We start from the raw sequence: 14,578 nt of genomic DNA on the forward strand, positions 1-14,578 counted from the left end.
GTTTAGTATAACCTGATTTCAAGAGATGTTTTAGAGTTACACAATCAAGGATCATATACATAACCCAAGCAGAAAGCTATAATTCAAAGTGGAAAGGGATGATGTTGATGATGATGAATCAGAAGGGAAACTCACGAAATAAGGAGCGAGTGGGACTTTTGGATGCAGATCCTTAAGGAGAATAACAACAACTGTACAGAATAGTATATTCATGACGTAGAAGAAACTATTCTAAGAACCATGCCAACATGATAATGGAAACAGCAGATTCTGCCAATAGTGATAACTGCAATTACGGGTATACAGAATAGGCAAGAGGAGGCTGGAATTTACTGGCAAAGGAACCAAGGTATTGGGAGAAAATAACTAGAGAGGAAAAGTTAATAGAGTGGGAAGAGGCCAAGAAGACATTTGGACTGCAGGTTAGAGACTGCCTTCCCTATCAGGGATTGATATCAAAGTATAAACAAAGAGAAAGGGATAGGGGAATCCTAAGTTAAAGTCCCTCTTTGGTAGAGTTTTCAGTTGAATTAAGAACAGAAGCTGCTGTTAAAAAAGGGATACTAGGATTATAAAATATCACACAATAATTCTAGGATCAATCAGAGGAGGTTAGAAAGGACTGAGAGAGAGAGTTTGGATAAGTAATTCACAAGGAAACAGTGAAACAAGTGTATGTCTCCCAAATATGCAACAAAATCTAGATGATTTCAAATTTTTCTTCGAAGTGTTTGCATAGGTATTGCTATACCTTACCTTCCAATACTCTATCCACCATCATCACCCCCTATCATAATCTGAATTCCTTATGTTCATCTCAAAAACTTCTAATTAACACATCTAAATCTAACAACAGGGCTGGGGATTCTCTCTTCTCTAATACAGTGGGAAGATTTTGGAATCTCCTACCCAGCAAACTTTCCTCAGTTTCCTCTATATCACTCTTCAAAAACAGACTGAAACTTTTCCTCAAAACACACTGGTTATGCCCCTGTACTAAACCGGACTAATTCTCCACTCTACCCAAATACTGTCAGCATATCCTATGCCTTACCTTTCTCACTCTGTATGTCATTATTCCCATCCCTCTGAATACTTACTTGTTAAAAAATATATATATATATATATATATATATATATATATATATATATATATATATTTATTTATGTTTTTATTACTAAACTCATTTTTTTCAATCTGCCTCTTTTATTGTACAGTACTTGTATATGGAATTAGCCTGTATACCTCCCCTTTTTTTCTATATTAAGTAATGTACCTACTTGCTATTTTGAATTGTACACTGTATTGAATGCATTTCATATTGTATTGACTTCTGTCCTCTCTGTATTATTTCTGTATTATCCAATTTTGTACTTGTATACACATCTGAAGTTATTTTAAATTGTCCTGCAATTTTATTATCATGTGTGTCATGGAGCTTTTCTCCCCAGGCCTCTACTGAAAATGGACATATATCCAGTTAGACTAGCCCGGTCAACAAATGTAAAATAAAATAAAAATAATAAATAAATACCTTAAGCAGACTCCAAAGACTATTTACTCAGGTAGATGGCAAATGTTGGAGATGTGATGGGAAAGAAAGATGTACCTAGGAAAATATGTTTTGGGAGTTTAATGAGTTGTCAGACTTTAAAAATTCCCTTCAGAGTACTCTGTCAGGAATAATAGGTCTACAAATGGGTGTTAAGTAAGAAAATGATGTTTTAGAGCAGGGATACAGGATCTGAATTTCCTACACATAATAAGACCTTGTTACATTTAATTCTGGTGGCTGTCAAAAAAGCAATTACTACAAAATGGAAATCAAAGTCTAAACCAATTGAATTTGACATAGAGAATATTATAGTAGAGACAAAATATCTGGAAGTAGGATCTTTAGAGAAGGGTAGGAGAAAATTACGTAGAAAAATGGAGATTGTGGGAACAATCCATGCAGAATGTTTTAGAGGAGGAGTGAGATTTACGGGGCTGCAGGAATTGAGAGATTTATGTAATGTTCAATTGATGATAATTATATAAAATAATATATGTGATGCATAATATCTGTGACTGTGAACATGTAGATATTGTTTATTTTCTTGTATATAAATGTATGTTTGCCTGATAACTCAATAAAGGTGTTAGAAAAAATCCTGCATGGTTCTTGCTCTCTCCTATCAGGTGTGTGGGAAACAGATACCCTCACTTGCATGTTGTAGCATTGCATTTAGAAACTGATATAATATTCTGGAAGCTAAGGCCTGTGACATCCTCTAATATATCCCCTGTGGTTCTCTGGAAAGTACCAGTAGCTGGTATACATATTTTGCTTCCACTAGAATGGGTTCTCCATGATTTCCCTGAGGCCTCAGGTGAGGGAGGCAGAGGCTGCATATTTCTTCTGGTGTTTTCCAGTCCACCTAGTATTGTGTTACAATTTCTGTGTCATGCAGTTCATGATAACTCTAGGAATCAATCAGAGGAGGTTAGAAAGGATTGAGAAGAGAGTTTGGATAAGCATTGCTAAGTCAAACATGGTCTAAACACTCTACATCTTCTTGTACAAGATTTGGCAAAAGCAGCAGCGACTTGAATTAAAGCATGTTGCACATGTAGGCTTACAATGACAGCAGCAACTGCTAACATGATTTTTCTAAGTGTAATCGTGGCTGTAATCCAAAGAAATTTGGATTTCAGGACATGTTACAACACTGAGTATGCATGATTGCTGTATAGCTTCCTGAATAGCTCCTCCATGTTGGATTGGTTACTTAGCATGTGATTCAGCTACTTATGCCTTCATTAGCATATTTTTGTCATTTACCTTTGCTTTGCGGTTCTACACTAAGTGCAGGGCCATTTAGTGAGTATGAAATAGCGCTCTATCATGTGCATGGTGTTTCATGCCATGTACACAATAGCTGCATTTACTGCAGTTGTTAATTAATCTGGCTTCAGAGTTGGTGTTAGACAAATAATAATACATTTAGTTCTAATACTATTTTCAAAGTCTGGATAACAGTAAATCATGGCATTTATTGGGACCTGAACTAAAAAGAAGGAAAAGCACACCCAAGGATTTGTAACTGTTGAGTCCCGAATTACAGCCAAGCCAGCATTACTGGCATTTTGTGCACAATGATCAGCAATGATAGTCATATATGTATATGGTCAGAGCAGTGTGTATGATGAGGGGTCTTTTTTTCATCAATACAGATCTGTGGCTAGGTTGTGATAAATCACCTTGCAACCACCTTGTTGATTCACAAGCATCCTCAACAGTCAATGTGAGTGTGCTCACAGTTGTATAATCTTAATGTAATTCCTCTCAACAAAGGCATACATAGATAAATGTACAATGGAAATGATAATACTACAGATGGCTGAAGGTGAAGTAGAGGTTACACTACAGTAAGAGATGCCACAGAGATGGAAAACATAAAAGAGCTAACACGGTTGCAGAATAAAACAATTCACAAGAATGTGAAACAAAGAATGTGCTAAGAATAATGTAAAACTTAAACAGAAGAGGTGTGAAACAGTAAGGTAACATGATGTATCAACCTCTGCTAGTCCTGACAACATCAGACTGACAGCCGTGGACCTGTACTATATTACAAATTTCATTAAAAAAGGAATATATGGTATCCTAGGGGGTTACTCCAGCAGTGTAGTCCACAAACCAGTATATCCACAGTTTACTGCAAGGGGTGCTACTATAGCAGTCAGAGTATAGAGGTCACAAAAACATGCATATATTTGGAAAATGGAAAATGTAGAACATGTGTAGACAGAAAGCAAAAACAAAAGCTTCAATGGAACTGAACCTATGGCTATCTCACTAAATCTTTCATAGCAGTGCATTAGTAAGGGGAGTCAGTGCAGCAGTTGGAATAGAAGGCATTTAAAACACACACATCAGGGAAATGGAGCACATGTGCAGATGGATACCAAAAAAAAAAGTCAGGCCTCAAATGAACTGAGCCCATGCCTATCTTACTGAATGTTTCATAGCAGTGCATTAACAAGGGGGCCTTGCAACACATATATCAGGGATATGTAGCACATGTGCAGACTACAAACAGAAAAGTTTTTCATCTGCACCTCTCCTCTAGGCTTCTGAATATTAGCTAAAATATTGTCCTCCCCATAGTGCCTTTTTTAGGCAATGCCATACTGAAAGTGCTTCTGAAATATTAAATCAAAACCAAGAAAATCTAAAGGTGGTACTGCTCAATGCTAGGAGTCGAAACAAAAAACTTCACTTCCTACAAGTTCTCCTCACTCTAGAAAATGCTGACATCTGTGTAGTCACTGAAACATGGTTTAAAGCCATGGACAGCACACCAGCAGTGCAGAGCTATATTGCCTTCCACACATTTACACCAGCTACTTCACGGACAGGGACTAAAGGTGGAGATGCCTCAATTTATATAAAAAATAAACATACCTCAAGGCTTATCAAATAGGACGATGCACTTGAGGTTCTCAGCATTCAAATAACCAGAGGTAAAATTCCATACTACTTCCTTGTAAGATATAGGCCTCCCTCTATGACCCAGGAAACTCATAACATGTATTTAAACTTATTGGAAACACTCATCATCCAACCCACTTACCATATTCATGGGTGACTTTAATTACCCCAGTATAAACTTGGAATCAGATACAACACCAAACATACAGAGACACAGATTCCTGGGTTATTTAAACACAAAAATAACTGGACCAGATTGTCAGTACACCAGGGATGTAAACATACTGAATCTGGTCCTCACTAATATGAGAGAGTGCTGCACATTCTCTAATGTAATGTCTTCTCTGGTAAGGTCAGAGCACAACCTTGGAATATTTAGGAACTACTTGTAGATCTGGGAGCACGTGCTATGTGGTGCATCTTTAAGAAGCAAGTCAAAGACTGAGAGTGCATGTATAAATATCAAGCACGTGCCATTCCTAGTGCCATTTTGAGAGTACAGCCAAGGAGTAAGCATGTATGGTTACAGCAGTTAGTTTGTATATAAGTTACTTAAGTTAAAGTCAGTAAACTTCTATCGGGATGTGTTTGTATATAATAAAGCAGCCTAAACAGAACCCACAAAGGCTCTTCTATTGTGTCCAGAGTAGGAGAGTGACATGGTGTCAAAACCGGGATCATAGAGAATAAGATTCGGAGCCATGATGTGCAGAGATGACAGTGAAGGTAAACTAAGAAATGACTACGAAAAAGAGCCAGAAAAGAAGCAAAGGTAATGAGAATATGCACAGACTACTTGTTTCATAAAAAGAACAAAACAGGGCAGTACAAGGGCACACAATGTATTATTATACAAGAGGGAGGCACAAAAGGCTTATTAGCAAGGAAATGTTTAAAGTAAAGGTGTCTGATGAAACAATTAACAGAAAAGTAAAATGAGCATGTTTAAAGACAAAATGAGTATGTTTAAGGCAAAACAGGCATGTTTGATTTGATGTCTGATGAAACAATTAACAGAAAAGTAAAATGAGCATGTTTAAAGGCAAAATGAGTATGTTTAAGGCAAAACAGGCATGTTTGATTTGATTTTTCAGAAGTACTTTCAGTATGGCATTGCCTAAAAAATAATATTAATTAATAGATCTATGCTAGAATCTACTGCTCCTACTCTTTGGAAATCTTTCTACACTACCCCTCTCCATAAAGGAGGCAACTAAACTGACCCTGCCAACTATCGACCTATTGCCATTCTATCCCCCCTTTCTAAGATACTAGAAAAATGTATCCATACTCAGCTTCTTAATCACCTTCTCAATAGCAACTTACTCACCACCACTCAACATGGTTTCCTCCCCTATCACGGCACTACTACTGCTCTACTCTCCTTCACCCACACCATTGCAGAATCCCTGGACAATAATAAACCTACCTCATGTCTCTTTCTAGACCTCTCCAAAGCTTTTGATACAGTATCCCATCCTTTACTTCTATCTAAACTTGCAAACTTTCACCTATCCTCCTCCACCCTCAGCTGGTTCGCTGTCTATCTATCTGGATGTGAACAATCTGTCAAATGGCTCTCCTCCTCTTCTCCTTTCCTGCCTCTCTCTACTGGTGTTCCACAAGGTTCCATCTTAGGCCCCCTTTTATTCAACATCTTTACCAATGACCTCTTCACCTCTTGCAATCAGTCATCTCTCATACAATACGTTGATGACTCCAGTATTATTTCTACAGATGATAACATCTTTGACCTACACACTCTAACCCTAAAAGCTCTACTTTCCACCGAACAATGGCTTTCAAAAAACTTACTAATCCTCAAACCCAAAATAAATAAACTCTTGCTCTTCCTGCCCCGTTCTCTTACTCATCATAGATCATCCTTTGTCATTAAGTCTTGTAATAATACAGCCATCCAACCTGACACCCACAATAAACTCTTAGGGGTCATCATTGACGATGAACTAAAATTCAAGCAACACATACAGCAATTGCATAAAGAAAACCCATCAGAAACTAGGTCTCCTATATCGGAACAGAGAATACCTCACTCCTGAGGCTAGACTCACCCTTGGACAAGCTCTTCTCCTCCTCTCTCTCCTCTATGTCCCCCCAGATCTCACAAATATTCAAACAACTACCCTGAAAAAACTTCAACAAACCTACAACAAAATAGCCAGATTCATCACTAACTCCCCAACCAACATGCACCACTGTATTGCCTTAAAGTCTCTACAATGGCTGGAGCTCCCACAACTACTACATCTCTACAATTTCACATGCTGCACTCTATGCTCTTTAAAACCTCCTGCTGTCCATCTCTATCTCTCCTTGTTTCTATCTATATCCCTTTTCTATCTCTCCACACCTCAAATCAGCAATTGCTCGATATCGACCACCCTAATAGGTCTGTAGGTAAGCAACTCTACAAACACTCTGTGGCCCAAGCTTGGAATAAACTTCCCCTGGACATACGCTGTATCTCTCACACTCCACTATTTAAAAAAGAACTGAAGACACATTTATTCAACTCCAGAACCTGTCCCTGCTATGACGTTACTTAGCTCTCCCCTCCCCCACACTCACATCACTCTCAGTAGATCCTACAGACACTCTTGACTCTCTCCCATTGTACAGTAACAAAGAATTTAATTTTGTCCTGAAATTGAAAATTTTTTTAATTTATTTTCTCTTTTAATTATAATCTTCACATGTAGTTGTCTATTTCTATTGTTTGCTATTATTGTTTGTAATACTTGTTTTTCTTGTACTGTAATTATATATTGTATTTTCTGGAGCTTTTCTCTTCAGGTCTCCACTGAAAATGGGACAAAATCCCAGTTGGACTAACCCAGATAAGAAACGTCAATAAATAAAAATAGATAATAAATATTTAGAGTAAAACAAGAACAAGAAATGCACAATGGGCATGAAAAGAGATTAAACGAGCAAAACAAACATAATAAGGGCAAAAAAGGGCCACCTTAAGTGTAAATAAAGCAAGGTGACTGCATGTTTTTTAGCAAAGTGCTGTGTTTTGCCATAACTGTGACTTTTTATTGTATCAAGGGCATAACTAAAGTTATTCTAAGTATCTCAAAGTGGGTAAAAGTGCTTACAGCTTGCGCTTATTACTGTGTATGTATTTTGAAGAATTATTTGTTTGCAAAGTGCAACTATTTCATGAAGGATAGTCAAAGTATAGCCATTTCAAAAAGTTTCTTGTGTTGGGTGTGTCTATTCACAAAGTGCTCCCATTACAGAGTGTTCCTTGCACTGTAGAGAATTGTCTAGAAATGTACCGACATTTTGAGGAAGCTTCAGTGTGTTGTGTACAGTTTATTCACAAAGTGTCATTGCTTTAAAATGTTATTGACTCTGAGCTTCTCCTGACCAGTTCATTTGCATCGTGCAGTTATTTGAAGTGCTTCTTAAAATGATGATAAATTACTTTAGCAATACAATAAGTTCAAAAGTATTATGCTGCCCTAGAAACTTTTTTTTGCCAAAGTCCAGTTACACAGAGGCTTGCATTGTGCAGTTATTTGATGTGTTTCTTATACTGATGAGGTGATTTTGTGCAATATAGTAATTTCAAGAGTATTATAGTGCCTGAGAGACACTTATTTCACTAAGTTCAGTTATACAGAGGTTCACTGTGCTACTGAGCAAAGTTACAAGTGCTGGCATAAATTTCTGGCATATGTGTATGTGTTTGTGCTTATTTCCAAAACCCTTCACTGGTATATGCTAATATGGCAGATGGATTTTGAAAGCCCTTATCACTTGTATTTGATCAGAATATTGCAGAGAATTGGAGTAGTTGAGCAAGAGTACAATATCTTTATAAAAGCAGCTTATTCAAATAAAGATACACGCACCAAGGCATTCATTTTGCTAAACTTAGCTGGGTCAGAGGCCATAGAAAGACAGTGTTCATTTATGTATGCACCAGCAGTATATGAAGGAGAAGGTGAAAACCATTATAGTGTTGTATAGACTGAGTCAAGGGAAGACCCCAACTGTTTGAAGTTCAAGTTCAGAGAAATGTGTAACCCCCAGACAAATATTATATTAGGGAGGCATTTGTTTTACAGAAGAGATCAGAATCTAAGGGAAACTTTTGCAGTTTATGAAACTGATCTGAGAAACAAGGCTAAAACGTGTTGGTTTGGTGACTTAAAAGATGAGTTAATAAAGGACAGGCTCATGTGTGGTATCAGTAGTGCTGCTGTGAGAAAGATCTTGCTTTGTGATAGTGATTTAACATTGAGTAAAGCCATAGAGATTTGCCAAGTCCATGAAATGACAGAAAAGCACACAAGTATGCTTGCAAGTGACAACAGCATGGTTTCAGCAGGCTCCTGAGTAAATGTAGATAGCATGCAACACGTGGCAAACAGAAGTATGCCTAAGCACATGGCAGCCGCAACTCCTCTGACTCACCAAGGAAACCACGTAGTTTTCTGGCAAGTTCAAAGACCAGTTCAGTTAAAGGAGCATGCTCAGTACAGTACAAGCATGAATCAGCAAAACCCAAGTCCAGCTGTATTGTTAACTGTCACAATTGTGGTGCAAATCATGAGTCTAAAAGAGATAAATGCTTAGCATTTGGTCAGCAATGTCGCAAGTGTAAAAAAATGGAACTATTTCCAAAAAGTTTGCAAATCAGGTAAACCTCACGCAGTGAAAGGTCAAACAAAAAAGCAGGTTGATCAGGTACAGACACAGCAATCAGCTTTCTATGTGGATGGTGTATCAGTAATTGGTGAAAGAGTTGATGCAGTGAATTTACTGGCAAAGAACAAAGTGTTCTGTACAGTCAGGATCAATGCTAAATCCAGAGAGCTTAAAGTAGACACTGGTTCAAGGTGTAATGTTATATAGGCAGACACATTTGCTACAGTGAGAATTAATGAACAACTCAATGTGGCCAGTAGTGCAAAACTTGTTGCTTATGCAGATGAAGAAATTCAAACTGAAGGCTCAGAGATGTGTTTATGTTATTTGGCCAAGAACTGTTACAACTTGTTATTCCATGTAGTCAGAAGACCAGTACAGTCTTTATTGGGTCTCAAAGATAGTTTGAGAATAAATCTGCTTTCTTTTACCAAAGAAGTTCATCATATAAGTACATCTACTAGCACAAATTTTTCTGAAGCCATTTTCTCAGAATATGCTGATGTTTTTGATGACAGGTTGGGCAAACTTCCAGTAGTGTATTCCATGAAGTTAGACCCAGAAGTCACTCCAGTAGTCAGACCAGAAAGAGCTCCGATAGCTATGCAAGATAAAGTTAAGGCTCATTTGGATAAAATGGTGAAGCAAGGTGTAATTTCTCTAGTTACAGAACCAGCTGAATGGGTGTCATCTATGGTAGCAGCTCACAAAAAAGGCTCAAACGAAATCAGAATATGCATTAACCCAAGAGATTTGAACAAGGCATTGAAAAGACCATATCATCCAATGTGCACAGTTGAACAGGTTGCAACTCTAATACCAAATGCCACTGTTTTTTCTGTCTTGGATGCAAAGAGTTCATTTTGGCAAGTGATGCTTGGTCACATATCCTCATCACTAACCACTTTTGGTACTCTGTTTGGCAGATACAGATTTCTAAGGATGCAATTTGGAATAAATTCTGCAAGTGAAGTATTCCAGTGTGCAATGGAGCAACTTTTTCTGGTTATCCTTGTGCCATAATAGTAGATGATTTATTGGTTGGAGGCAATGGTGAAGCAGAGCATGACAGAAACCTTACAACAGTTCTAAATAGAGCACATGAAGTGAACTTGAAGCACAATCCTCTGACGTGCAAATTCAGACTCCCAGAAGTTACATATGTAGGTCATTTATTTACCAGCACTGGCTTGGGACCAGACCTGACCAAGCAAGCAGCAATTCTTGAGATGTCAGCACCAGACAATGTTCAAGCTCTACAGAGTTTTTTAGGCAAGGTCAACTATTTAGTCAAGTTTATACTAGCCTTCAGTGAGCTGACAGCAACTTTAAGAGAGCTAATGCACAAACATTTTGCATGTTCATGATTAGTACAGCACCAGAAGGCATTTGAAGACCACAAACAGAAAATTGCCACCCTACCTACATTAAGATACTATGATGTAAACAAACCAGTTACTCTTTCCTGTGATGCTTCAGAATTTGGTCTAGGTGCAGTTATACTTCAAGAGTGCAGACCAGTAGCCTATGCATCTAGAACACTTACTCAAACTGAGATACAGTATGCTCAAATTGAAAAAGAACTTTTGGCAATAGCATTTGCATGTTCCAAGTGTCATGATTATATTTATGGTCAAGCTATTTAGATTGAGACTGACCACCAACCTCTAGTTACTATTCTAAAGAAGTCTATGCATTCAGTTCCAGCAAAATTACAAAGAATGATGCTCAAATTGCAAAAGTAAAACTTCAAAATGGTCTCAACAAAAGGCAGACTACTCTGTCTGGCTGATACCTTATCCAGCTTGCCCAGGAATACAACAGAATAGCTTGATGCAGAGAATTTTGACTTTGATGTGATGGCAGTGCATCATTTTTCTACCATAGGCTTGATGAGTTGAGAAATCACACAAAGACTGATCCGATTTTGCAAAAGCAAAATCTTTACCTTAATGTTGGATGGCCAACAAAGCAATCTAGTGTACAACTTGAAGTGCAAACCTATTTTCCTTACAGAGATGAAATGTTGATAGAAGATAGCATTATTTTCAAAGGTCCTAAAATTGTTGTTCCTGCTTCCTTACAACAAGAGTACATCCAAATTTTGCATTGTGGTCACCCAGGTTCCACATCCATTAAGACGCGAGCAAGATAATTAGTATTTTGGCCTTCATTACAAAACACATTGATAATGTACTTTCTTCTTGTTCAGTAAGCAATAGTACTAGACCACACTTGCAGAGAGAACTGCTTCAGCTACATCCAGTTCCTGAACCATCTTGGTCGACAGTAGCCACTGATATCTTTGAGTGGAACATTCAATACTATTTGGTATTGGTAGACTCTTATTTGCACTGGTTTGAAATTGATCTACTACTAATCTAACATTTACTACTGTTATCACTAAGCTGAAAAATCATTTCTCAGTCCATGGTAGTCTGCATAGTTATTTTTGACAATGGTACTCAATTTACTAGCCAGTTGTTTCAGAAATTTGCAAGACAATGGGACTTTCTACATATTACTAGCAGTCCTGAGTATCCTCAGTTGAATGGCCTTGTTGAGCGAGGTGTGCAGAGTGCAGAAACAGCTACTTGAAAGGTTAAGACATGACAATTCAGATGTTTTCTTAAATCTGCTTAACCTTAGGAATGTACTTTGTGATGATGTTCTCGGATCTCCAGCTTAATGACTTCTTTCCAGGCAAACAAGAACTAGGCTACCTATTACTACCAATCTATTAAAACCTAAAGCCATGAATAATAAGACCATCAAGGCTCAATTATTTATGAAACGTTAAATCCAGAAGTCATTGTACAACACATCAAGCAAACTCCTTTCTCCATTAAGGGAAGGAGAAATGGTCAGACTTCAAACAGAAAAAGGTTTGACCACATAGGGCAAGTTATTGGCAAATGTCCTGAACCAAGATCCTACCTTATAGACTCAGAAGGTACGCAGTACAGGCAAAACCATAAACATCTTTTATCTGTACCAGAATCATCGTCATAACATTGTTATAGCAACTTAGACTCTAAATCTCAGAGTGAACCAAATGTTGTTTCCATCCCAGAGGGTGTTCCTACCTCTGATTCCATTTCTGAAGATGTTCCAAGTAAATCAAAGATTGAACATTTTTCAGAGACAGCTCCAATAGTTAAGCCCAGTTCCCAATTTTATGTCACATGTTATGGGCGAGTATCTAAGTCCAGTGTGAAATATGTGGCAACATGGACTTAACTATGTATATATGTATCATATCTTGTATAAATGCATGACTAACAACATTTATAGCACTGCATGTTTTGTTTTTTCAAGAGGGAGGATGTAGATCTGAGAGCACGTGCTGTGTGCTGTATCTTTAAGAAGCACATCAAAGACTGAGAGTGCACATATAAATATCAAGCACATGCCATTCCTAGTGCCATTTTGAGAATGTAGCCAGGGAATAAGCATGTATGGTCACACTAGTCAGTTTGTATATAAGTTACTTAAGTTAAAGTCAGTAAACATTTTTATTATTATTATTTTACTTTTGTTGACCGGGATAGTCTAACTGGATATATGTCCATTTTCAGTAGAGTCGCGGGGAGATACGCTCTGAGAGATTATCATATTACAAGCATTCTGGTAACAATTTGTTATACAGATAAATACTAGAAATGTCAACAGTTCAGAGAATTCCACAGTTTGTACAAAATGTTGTTGAAAGCATTAGATAAGATATTATTGGCTTTAAATACAATATACTATACTAGTAACTAGTTGTTATACAGAATATATACTTCAAATTTCAACAGTTCAAACAGTGTAACAGTTTGTACAAATCTTGTTGCAAGCCTTAGGTGAGCTATTTTTGACTTTATATACAGAAGACTTGAACTAGGTATGTTAAAATATCTCTATTAGGATAAGATATAACTTTGCCAAGGATAGGCCTTGATAGAGAAAGGTACAGACAGAGCAGGCATCTTCTATCGAGATGTGGTTGTACAAAATAAAGCTGCTTAAACAAAACCCACGAAGACTCCTCTATTGTGTCCAAAGTAGGAGAGTGACACTACTCAAAGACTAACTTTCTTCTACTAAGTGATAACCTAGTCAAAATTTCAAGCCCCCATAAATCATGAGAAAGCTACTGCCTACACGGAACTGTTCACAGAAACCCTATACAAGGATGTTAATAGCTGTATAGAGGCAGCTGTACCAACCAGGAAGAAGTACAGAACTGACTCAAAAAACAAATCATCCTGATAGAATCACAACATTGATAGGCTGTATAGTAGAATGAAGAAAATTATGGCAAAAATGAGGAGGTGCAGCACTCTTATAATATCATACAAACAACTCAGAGGATAAATGGTCTGCCAAAGCCAAGTCTGAAGTCAATTTGACCTCCCAGGCCAAGTACAGCCACAAGGCATTCTTTAGCTATGTCTGCAACCTCAAAGGCAATACACAATTGTGTGCAGAGCTCATTGTTAATGAAGCTACCTATACTGAGCCAGAAGATATAGCAAACCTACTGGCCAACAAATTTAGCTCCGACTTTGCCTCTCTCTCCCCTTAATGTCCAACATAAGAAATACCATCAAATATAACTTCCCCTGCTATCACTAGAGAACAGGTCCTTAATGCTCTCTCTAAGGACAAGAACACTGCATCAATTAGCCTGGACAATATTTCAGGATGCCTTCTAAATAGTATGAAACATGACCTATTAGGCCATCTGAAATTGCTATTTAACTGTTACTTCCTAAAGGGCTTCATGCTTCATGAATAGAGAAAAGAAGCCATCCCTCTGCACAAAGATGGGCCATTTACAGACCTTGGAAACTACAGACCCATAGGTTTCACTAGTCTTGTATCAAAGTCATGGAAGAATTAGCATGGAAATGCTCAATAATGACATAGTAAACCTGCAGACACTGGACCCAATACAGTTTGGTTTCATCAAGGGCAGATCATGCTTTCTCATCCTGGTGGACTTCTTTGAGAAGATCACAAAGGTAATGGATGAGGGAAAAGTGAATTACACTGCCTGCCTTGATGTGGCCAAGGCATTTAACACAATATCCACTCAGGCATTGTTGACAAACTCAAGAGGTTAGGTATAAACCTTTATGTTACCTGGTGGATAGCAGGCTGGCCCACAGACAGAACCCAGGAAGTTAGAATTGGGGAGTCGACCTCTACAAGCAGGCCAGTCACAAGAGGAGTGCCTCAGGGATCAGTCCTGTGACAGCTCCTTTTTGGAATTTACTTCTCTGAAGTCAAGGCCAATATCATTGGCCTCTGGCTGAACAAATTTGCAGATGATTCCTAATTATGAGCAGTCACAGAATCCCCCACTGACACAAATGTTGTCCAGGAAGGGCTGACACAGACAAATAACTGGTGTCAGAGCCATGGACTAA

The sequence above is a fragment of the Protopterus annectens genome, chromosome 4.part1 (assembly GCF_019279795.1).
Source record: "Protopterus annectens isolate FY-2018-M chromosome 4.part1, PAN1.0, whole genome shotgun sequence".
In the NCBI taxonomy this organism is placed as follows: domain Eukaryota; kingdom Metazoa; phylum Chordata; order Ceratodontiformes; family Protopteridae; genus Protopterus; species Protopterus annectens.